The sequence below is a fragment of the Pieris napi genome, chromosome 11 (genome assembly GCF_905475465.1).
Source record: "Pieris napi chromosome 11, ilPieNapi1.2, whole genome shotgun sequence".
In the NCBI taxonomy this organism is placed as follows: domain Eukaryota; kingdom Metazoa; phylum Arthropoda; class Insecta; order Lepidoptera; family Pieridae; genus Pieris; species Pieris napi.
This window is the reverse complement of record NC_062244.1, coordinates 10,879,524-10,889,635: the sequence shown is the minus strand read 5'-3', so window position 1 is coordinate 10,889,635 and position 10,112 is coordinate 10,879,524. Positions and strand designations below refer to the sequence as shown.

At 31.6% G+C, this 10,112-nt stretch overlaps 1 protein-coding gene across 5 annotated transcripts in view; it reads left to right on the top strand.

The window, feature by feature from the left end:
- Positions 1-1,651: 1,651 nt before the first annotated feature.
- Positions 1,652-10,112, top strand: part of LOC125054159 (putative polypeptide N-acetylgalactosaminyltransferase 9) — a 143,460-nt gene continuing 134,999 nt past the window's right edge. For all 5 annotated transcript variants that reach the window (XM_047655888.1, XM_047655889.1, XM_047655891.1 and 2 more), the window contains exon 1: positions 1,652-1,815. The gene's annotated coding sequence lies outside the window, so the exon portion shown is untranslated. The remainder of the gene's footprint in view (positions 1,816-10,112) is intronic.

Sequence of the window (10,112 nt, the reverse complement as noted above, 5' to 3'; positions counted from 1 at the left end):
AGGCAAATTTAATATTAAACATTCCTTTATTACAAAAATATGTACAAGAACGGTTTTACAGCTAAGAGCAGTTTTTCACAGACAACAGACGGAGAGTAGCTTGAAAATTTAATAGAAAAAAAATACGATAAAAACGTGCGTGCGTATAAAGTAGGTACATATGTCAGAAGTGAAATTTCTTTGGCAAATTAATTTTTATGTATTGTTCATATTTATACAAATCTAAAACCATAGATTTTCGAGACTTAGAGGGAGGGAAAAAGGAAGATATGTTAGGAATTTAATGAATTAAATTATCATTAAAATATTTAGTGTCGAAAATTAATACACATTATAAATTTAGATTTTTTAAATTTATTTCTTTGATAATAAAAACACGTAGCATTTTAATTTATAATTCGTCATTTGAGATCTCATTAAATTATTATTATTTTCATCTCACTCTCTCTCAATCGGTCTCAATCGCTCTCTCCCTTTTCTTCGACAAAAACGCTAAAACTTTACCCCATAAAGAAGTTTCACTTCAAAATAATAGCAAACGTTGACTGGTAATATTTGCGCTTTCCAATATTTTGTATGGAAAAGCCTGAGTATAATGTTATTAAATATAATCTATTTTCTTCAATATGAAACGAAATACTACTTAGTGCTTAACGCGTAATAACATTGCGGTGGCAATTACTTAAGTTCCAGTACGAAAATAATCAAATGAGCCGAACGGAAGCCGAGCGCATCCCGTTCCTCCAATCGCTAACGACCTTACCGTCCTCGATAGGGTTATTTCGAAATAAAACCAAGCAGGTCACACCACAGACTATGTAATACAATTCAGCTCTTTGTAAAAGGACGCTAAAATGCGATTTCGAAAACAGGACAAAATTGTGATTATTTTACTATTTTTTGTTCAAAAAATACTCACTTTGCAAGTATTTCATAGGTGAAAAAAACGAAGAAAGAGAAAGAGGAAATCGATAAAAACATTAAGTATTTTCTTTTAAAAACATATTTTTCTTCGGAGAGGTTTTTTTTGCTAAATAAAGATGTTCGTCTAATAATGTAGCCACATCCAAACAACTTTCATTTTGCATATTAAATTTGCTGTTAAGACGGCAGATAATGTTTTTACAGAAAGTTGCGACTACTCACTGCTCCAATAATCATTCCCTAGTGAAAATACCCTTTCAACAGAGCATTAGTGTCTGGACAACATAAGAAAATTTATATTAAAACTTTCAAATTTTCATGTCGGATATATTCTACTCTAAATGCCGAAAGATTCCGTTATATTTTCTCATCGTTCCATTTCTTCAATCTTTCTTCATTTAAATATAAATTTACTCTTCGACTTTCGTACTTTCATAGTAGCTACAGGATTTGAAAAGAGTATGGTTTGCGAAAAAAGAGTACAAAACTCAGTAAATGAGTATAGTTGGTCATCTTAATTATATAAAAAAAGACTTCTAGATTTGGCATGTGTGGAATGCAATGTTGGTGACGCGGCCAGAACAAAAATTGAAAAACAAACTCAGTCTATCCGTATTTTATTCGTAAAGCCTCAGAAATTGTACAATTAGCGATTGTGATTGTCACTAGAAAGGTAATAAGGCAGCCGTCCTCCGTACCTCGAGAATCGGGTGTATCTTTGAATCATCGCTTCGCCAGTCGTACTCGGCGCGCCGTCACGTGTGGACGTACGCTGCGAACGTATTTATCAAGTACGCGAGCTTTCGAATTTAAGTGAATTCATAGTGTCATGTGCTTAAAACAATAAGTTTTAAAACCTTCTGGATTGTGTCCATCGGCATTTAATTCAAGGTCAGTACATTGCGAATAATAATGATTGCACACGGAATGTCACTTGTCCGGTCCTTATGATGTTGAACTTGAAGGATTATGATCGGCTGATTTATTTCTAACCTTAGTTTATTGACCCTTATGTAACGGTGAATTAAGAAATACCATAAATACGAATTTATACGCCGATAGTAATCCAAATATTTTGATTAGATAGTGCAGATAATATATGATGTATTTTATATCTGTAGATTTATATCAAACTCATTAGAATTTACTTTAATATGTACCTACATAATTTATACATTACTGACTAGTTTTTTTGCTTTTTATCCTTAAAGTTTTCCGATAGATTCGTTATTACAATTAATAACATTCCAATTTATCGCCTTTTTTTAATGATTATACATTTTTGATACCCACTAACATCAGATATCTTCCATTAATTAATTATTAATTCATATAAAGTAGTATTGCTTAATTATTTTCGCAATTTAAGATTTTTTTGTATCGATATACAAATATTTACATATTTTTCCAACAGGTTATAAGTTAAAAGAATGTTGATACCGTATACTTCGTTATTCTTGGTTGGATTTATTTATGTTGGTACATAATACAGTAGATAGTAAGTACATAATGAACTCAAAGGCCACCGATTCGTCATCGGAAATACCTTTTTATATGCTTAAGTGAATGCAGTATTGACGTGGAAAAACAATATTTAATTAGCATCCTTGGGTTCGAAATAATCTAATACTGTTAATAAAGAATTCATAGTGTTGGGTATTTTAAATTCAGCTATTTGTTAGTACCTAGCTGAAATTAAAAGGAATATATACATGTCAGACTTTCTATACTATGTTTAAAATAAAATACACGTTACCTGATTTACATATAAAATACATTTATTTATTTTTATCTATTAAACTAACATGGAGCCTTCACAGTGAGCCTTGTCACCTCATAAGTATCGTGTATATAGAATGTAAATTGTGTGTGGTAAATGCAATTTATTCCGGAGAAAATTATAATTTTTCAATGACTTATACACGCATAAATAAAATAATTAGTGAATTAGTGTGAGTGCACGTCTTAAGTGCTAAGCAGTGAAAAAATATTACACAAGAACAAAGTGTCTTCCCCTTATAGATACTGTAGGTATTTTATTTATATTTTAATTACTTATTAATCTTAAGTTAGGCTAGATCGTAATATTGAATGATGTCTTTGTTCAGAGACAATTAATTATAAAAAAAGAAGAGTTAATATTGTAATTTACTTTTTTGATTATATGCAGAAATGAGTCATGTGTTAAAGCCACGTTATATATTGTGTTATACTTAAATCAAATTTATTTTTTGATTTCGTAGCTTTAGCTAACAAAAAATATATATTCAAACAATTTCACTAAAATATAGCATAATAATTTACAAAAAGGTTCAAACATTTACAAAATGAAAAAAAAACAATAAAATCTATTCAATACCCTTAACTAAGTAATACCTGATTTGGCTGTGATGTTTGATGGTGTAAAAGTGAGGATATGTACGTGAAGGTGTGTATGTGGGGTATGCTCTGAAGCAGGTGATTTTGCGTTATGGGTTTTCTTAATACTCATTTGAGCCATATTTCGATAGCTTAAACAAGTCAAGGCTTAGATATTGGTCGTTGGATGTCCGGGCTGCGTGATACAAAATCAAGTTTTTTTGCATAGTTAGTGTTGATCTAGGTGAAGTGGAACTTAGTGGGTAGAGTCCTCTCTACCTATGTTTGTCGTGTGGCAGTCACACACTTTTTATTTATATCCGTGGTGGAAATGCATTTGCGCATCCCCTGATCCTCAAAAGTTGCAGGGGTATGTGTGACTCGACCCACGCTAAAATCTCTGCTATTCAGAGACTGAGTGAGCAATACCCACTAAAACCACCTCGAGTAGTGACTACAAACAGTTCTACCGGGACCTCAACAGCATGTTACACTCAAAAACCTCCGGTGCAGTATACACTACATAGGAGGTAGAAGATGGGCATATCTTCCCCTATTTACTCCCCGTCTTCTACCCCTAGGATTCGTCCTAAAGGCAGTCACACACTTACACCGTCCTGTGCCACTTCACTACAGTTGCTAGCTTTCAGGTGCTCTTTCTGCTTAATAAAAACTTTTATTTAAGAAAATATTTATGGCTTAGGTGACACCGACGCACGACTTATGACAAATATTAAATTGAATTAAATAGAAAGTAAAAATTTGTGGGTTTAAAACTTTAAAAATCATAATTTAGACAGGATTTATCGTAACATTTCCGACGAATAATGATGACAGGAAATTTAAATTTATTTTCGAGGAAGTGATGCAGCAAGTTGAAAATAGTTTGCAAAGTTGTTACTTTCCATGTTGGGTCTCTTAGTGTTGAAAGCTATTAGGAAGTGCAAATGCCCGGTAAATTGTCAACCGAGTTAGGTTTGACGTCAGGTGACAGATGTCAAAACTTATTTGACTCATATTAGTTTTGAAATACAATTCTAGTTGGCGTTATCCTATTATGAGTCTTGAATTGTATTCCATAATCCATAACTTATGAGATAATGTCAAATTTCCAATTGAAAAAATATGGTTTGACAGTCTTGAAACTAAATTCAAGTTGGAGTGACGTTTCTGGAATAATTTAGTAATAAGTTAAATATTTATAGAGTTGCCAGTAGACAAAAATAAATAATCCGTGATTTTTTAAAATTGTAATGGTCTATTTCTTTGTACTAAGATGTATTTTACAATGTACAAAATTCATGTTTTATCAATCTTGCTTTTACGGTAGAAAAGCTGTATCCCACTTAGTTCTGTGACTACAATTTTTAGTAGTTTTATTTACTTATCAGTAAAAATGAATTACTACTTTTTCTATAGATAGTTCATTATTTTTCATTTGGGTTTGTATTTAAAGTTTATACTTGAAATATACGCTTCTAATTATTTCAACGAAGCCTCTAAAATACTTTAAACTTAACATAACCATAATTTATTTTAAATCGCCGACATAAATAATTATTGACCTCTCTCTCTTGACAAGGAGATTTTATTAGAAATTTAAATTACCGCAAATTTAGAACTTAATATCGCTTCAAAATTTAACTTACCTTCACAATTTTGCACACAGCTTTATTATGATTCGATGTTTAATAGCCCAAGTTTGCGTCAGATTAATTTGAAGTATGGTGCTTAATTTTGGCGCTCATTGTTTAAGGGGCAATCAAAATTATGCATAGCGATCGTATTTCTCTAATGTCAACTCGGCGCTAGGTTTTGTTTTGACTATAGCAGCTGTACAATGCTTTGTGATATAAAGCCTGTGTTTAATTATACAATACAATGCATCCTAAAACGTGGGTAGTTACAAAGTTCGTAAATACCCACGTTCTAATCTCCCACCGGAGATTAATGTTACGAACAATTTAATACCTAATTAATTGCGTGTATGTTGAAGGTCGCTTTGTATGCACATTGGACCAACATTTGCGTATTACTTACTAGGGAATAAAGGTAAAATTTTATGACAAGAAAACTAGAATATAATAAACTACTCGGACCGAGCCTGATGAATTGACGAATAAGCATCTTTGCAAAATATACGTCGGCAAAAGCGTCTAGTAAAATTTTGACATCTTATCTCTGGCATTGAGAGTGTCCATGGGCGGCGGTATCACTTAACATCAGGTGAGCCTCCTGCCCGTTGGCACCCCGTTCTATAAAAAAAAATCTATGTTAAAATATAAAATTCCAATTATTTCATCAAATCCTTGTTGTAATTTTAGTTGAGTGTAAGTGATATTTCATTAATAGCATTGTTCTACTACACTTATATTATTTATACCCAGAATTGATTTATTACGTTGCAACCAGGTTATAATTCTAAACCTACAATAAAGTGTCTAATTAAAACAATAGAGACGACGCAACACTGTATTTTATCGCGTATACGTAGCAAGAATTGTTTCGTTTCCACCCGGAACGATTGACGTGGGAAATTGTGGATGTAGGCTTATTTTTAATCTTTTTCCATTTGTTTTAATTCAGTGCCGGATCGATACTATATATAGACTGGTGGATTTAAATAAATTTACACAATGCTTCTATTTTTTGTCTAATTCTAGCATACCTTTATTTATTTATTAACACTTCGTTGCATTACAATATAAAAATTGAACATCATTAAATAAAAGAAGGGCAACTGGCGGCCTTATCGCTTGCATTCATTTATTTAAAAAATACAAAAAATTATGTGACAGTGGAACATAAGTTGGTGACAATTTCTCCGTCCACCGAAGCGTCGACATTGATTGCAATAATATTATAATAATTGGTTTACAATGTTTAGGTGATAGGTACAAAATGCGACAGTAGGAACCTGTTATTGACAGACATTGAAAAGAAGATTACGAATACTTTTTTTATAGTTCATCAATGTAGTTCTTAAGATTATATTTGGTATTTTTGTTAGTTTTTCATGTAGTGAGGAGTGTCAGGAGTTTACGTGGAATCATATAATCATATTGTTATTTTCCGTATAGGTTAATGTAACCTTAAGGAACGTATAAAAGTAAGAGAGCAGAAATATTATTTTAATTTATTTATTAACACTTCGTTGCATACAGAAATATAATAAAAGGGACATAATTAAATGAAAAGGAGGGCAACTGGCGGCCTTATCGCTTTCGAGCGACCTATTCCAGGCAACCATTGAATTATTATTGTTTTATATATAATAATCTAACGAATGACATAACAATGGCATTTTGGGAGTGTCATTATACTTTTGGGAAGTATAGGACTGGGCGAAAGGGATTCCTGAGAATTTTATTTTGATTAGTCTTGACTGTACTAAAATAGTACATATTTATAGTACAGCCTGATGAAAACGTTTAAGAAACTCCTCTGAAATTTAACGTTAATTTCTTCGGTCTGCAACTAGACGATTTGCGGCGAGCGCTGTAGTTTTACTAGAATTTGTTTTTATTGCCAACGTTTCCTGCCTCTTATCGTCTGTTAGGCTTTAATGGTTGTCTAATTGCACATTCTACAGGTTTTTTAAGAATATTTTTTAGGTCTTCGAACCTTCAGATTCGCAAGCTTTAGACTGTGTTTGTGAAATAATTTGCGCTTGTTCTGTATATTTTGATACCTACACTGTTCTTGTTATATTTTAATATTTTTTTCAAAAATCATTTATTCATATAGGTGTACACTTATGAACGTCAAAAAAGAAATATACATTAAATGCTTCTTATTTTACATTTAGGTACTGCCAGTTGTCAAATCAAAGGCGTAGAACGGAAGAGAAGAACTGGCAATAAACTCTCCGCCACTCTTTTTAATCGCCAAGTTTTTTGAGTAGGAATAACAGGTTGTATTATAATATAACACAAATAGCGGAGTTTATATATTTATTTTACTTCTGGTTTACCGTTCTATCGCGAAGTTTTATTGAATCATAATTTTTACTATTAGCGGAAGTATCCTTGTTTAGAACATTGATATTTGTTATAATAATACTTTCTTACATTTATTATCAAATCAATATGTCGATATATTTAATTAATAAATATGTATGTATATATATAAGTATCGCTATTTACGAAAGAGGTATGTATATACGTTTGTTTTTGTTGGATAACTACTAAAAATTCAAAGATTTTAAGAATAATGTCTATATATATTATATATATTTTAAAACCAGGCTTGGCTAGATTTAAATTATTTATTAGTATAAAGATAGGCTAGATCGTAATGTTTATTGATGTCTCAGTGAATAGAATTTAGAAGATTTTTCTAGAATTCAGTATCACAAGCTGTTTTTAAAGTATTAATGAATTAATTGTATACTTCATGTTTAATATTAATTGCGCAGCAACCTAAACTGTTTCTCTGTAATAAATTAACTAAACAAACATTCTAGTTTTATCATTAGTGTTAAATTATCGGAAATATGATATGATAACATGCTATTTCATTTTGAAATACAAAGTCCCACTGATAATACGTATCCTGATGCATACAGTGTTCAATTTTATGTATTTCGTAACTTTTACGTAAAATATATTTATTTGTTTTTTATCACTACGTGGATCTGCAGAGATCCACACAGATACTACTATAAACTGAGAAGTTTGTTCCGTATGCAATAAAGGTTTTTCGTGTAAAGTTATTTACTATGAAAATACAGATTTTTTTTCAACATAAACTACATTACCTTCGTACCGTCAATCATTGAATCATGAATGTCGTGTTACTAAACGCACGCATAAATATTGGACAACTAATATATTTATACTTTTTCATTACTGTCATTATCATTAGAAAAATCGTAAATAGGTACTCCATTATCTGAATATTGTGGATATATATCTTGTCGATTCGAAACCGTTCTTTAATTTGACAGGAGATTTCACTGTTTGAACGTTAAATCTGTGACTTACCCATGATCATTGTGTATTAGATTTTTTCTGTCAATTTACAATGTTATTCTCCTATTCGGAACGGAGCCAAATACAACAAAAAATCATCGAAATCTGTCTAGCCGTTCTTGAGTTATGTGTTCAAAAAACCCGAATTTGTTTGAATTGTATAATTATTTTACGCGAAATAGAATAGTGGCAAAACAGTCAAAATTTTTAAAGCATAAACCGGCTAAATACGTTGTAATAAGAATTGGTCTTTTTCCACAAAAGTTTATGTACTGATTCGTCGAAATGTTGACAAGTTGTTCATCAGAAATGCATTTTACGATTTTCTTTATTAAGCCAACAAACCAAACGAGGCGGTCGACGAATGACCATTGTTGCTCGGCCATTATCGTCGCCACTCGTAATCGCGGGCAAACTTCCGATGTAGATTAATGTGAGGGCATCGGAAAAGGGAAATTGCCTTTACGAAAGAAACGAATGTATGCTCTATTACAACGGAACTGAGGTTCTCGATTATATATGCGGGCAATCGAAATATCTTTTTTTAGAAAATTTTAACACCGACATGGTGTCATGATTAGGTGGTTATTAATGCGTTGATACAACAGTCACTTTAACAACAGATGTGTGTACTTGATAACAAATGTAATTACACTTTATTAACTAACGTTATGTCGCGTCAATTATTGGTCTAATATACTTCCTGTGTGGACATGTTTTTTTATGATGCGCGCGAAGTCAGTTCGAATGAAAAATCCAATTGTAATGAATTGTAACAAATAGATAGATGGTAACGATCTTAAAATCGGTCGCCTGAATCTGATGATACTGATTATGCAGGAGTCTCGGGGCACCTTGATTGGAACACCTCCAAGTCCGTCGTTTTGCGGAGATTTCTGTATGACAACATTTAGGGCGCTGTGAGCTGGCCGTTGCTAAAGGTTGCCATATTTTGGAAAACATCCTTATGTTGTCCTCAGATATATTATATTATCGTCCTACACGATTACTTAATGAAACTATAATTTTAAGGGCAGAGATGTGTATCAATTGCTATAAGAGACCATATATTTAAATATACAGTAGTAATTTAAATAACTAATGAAAGGGATTGCTACACATTCATTGAATCATTTACGTAAAATGAAGCTTATTTAAACGTATTTACACTCGTTCCCTTTCATGTCTTGAATAAACTCTAGGACTAAAATTTATTTCATAATTATGAAACAAAGAACTTGGATCTGTGGCCCAGTTCGTCTCGGGGAATATTAGAATTTGAGGAAAGTTTATTACTGTTTTAATAAGTACATTATATTATATAAAAACCAGCTGAACCGGCAAACGTTGTTTTGTCATGTATATTATTTCTAGGAAACTTTTTTTTAGTTCAATAAAAGTAACTATCTACTATAAAAAAAGGGGTTGATCGTAGAGGAGTGGAAATTTAGGGTTGTATGTATTTTTGTATGTATAAAAAATAAAAACAAATAAAAATTTTTTTGGGTCCCCTTATCACTTAGAGGTTTAAATATACAAAATAGCCGATTCGCAGACTCACTGAATATGCATACAAAATTTCATAAGAATCGGTCGACCCGTTGCGGAGGAGTATGGGATCGAACATTGTGACACAAGAATTTTATATATATAGAGATGTTGAACGCGGATCAGTTTATAAGCGGTTATGTGGAAAAGAAATAATGATATTTGAAAACACTTACCAAACACCGTATTATTAATTTGTAATCCAATCAAAACTTAACAAATTTATTGATAATTTAATCAGCAATTTTAAACTGACAAATACGGGGAAATGTAGATTATTCTAGATCTATAATAAAAACGTTAACATAA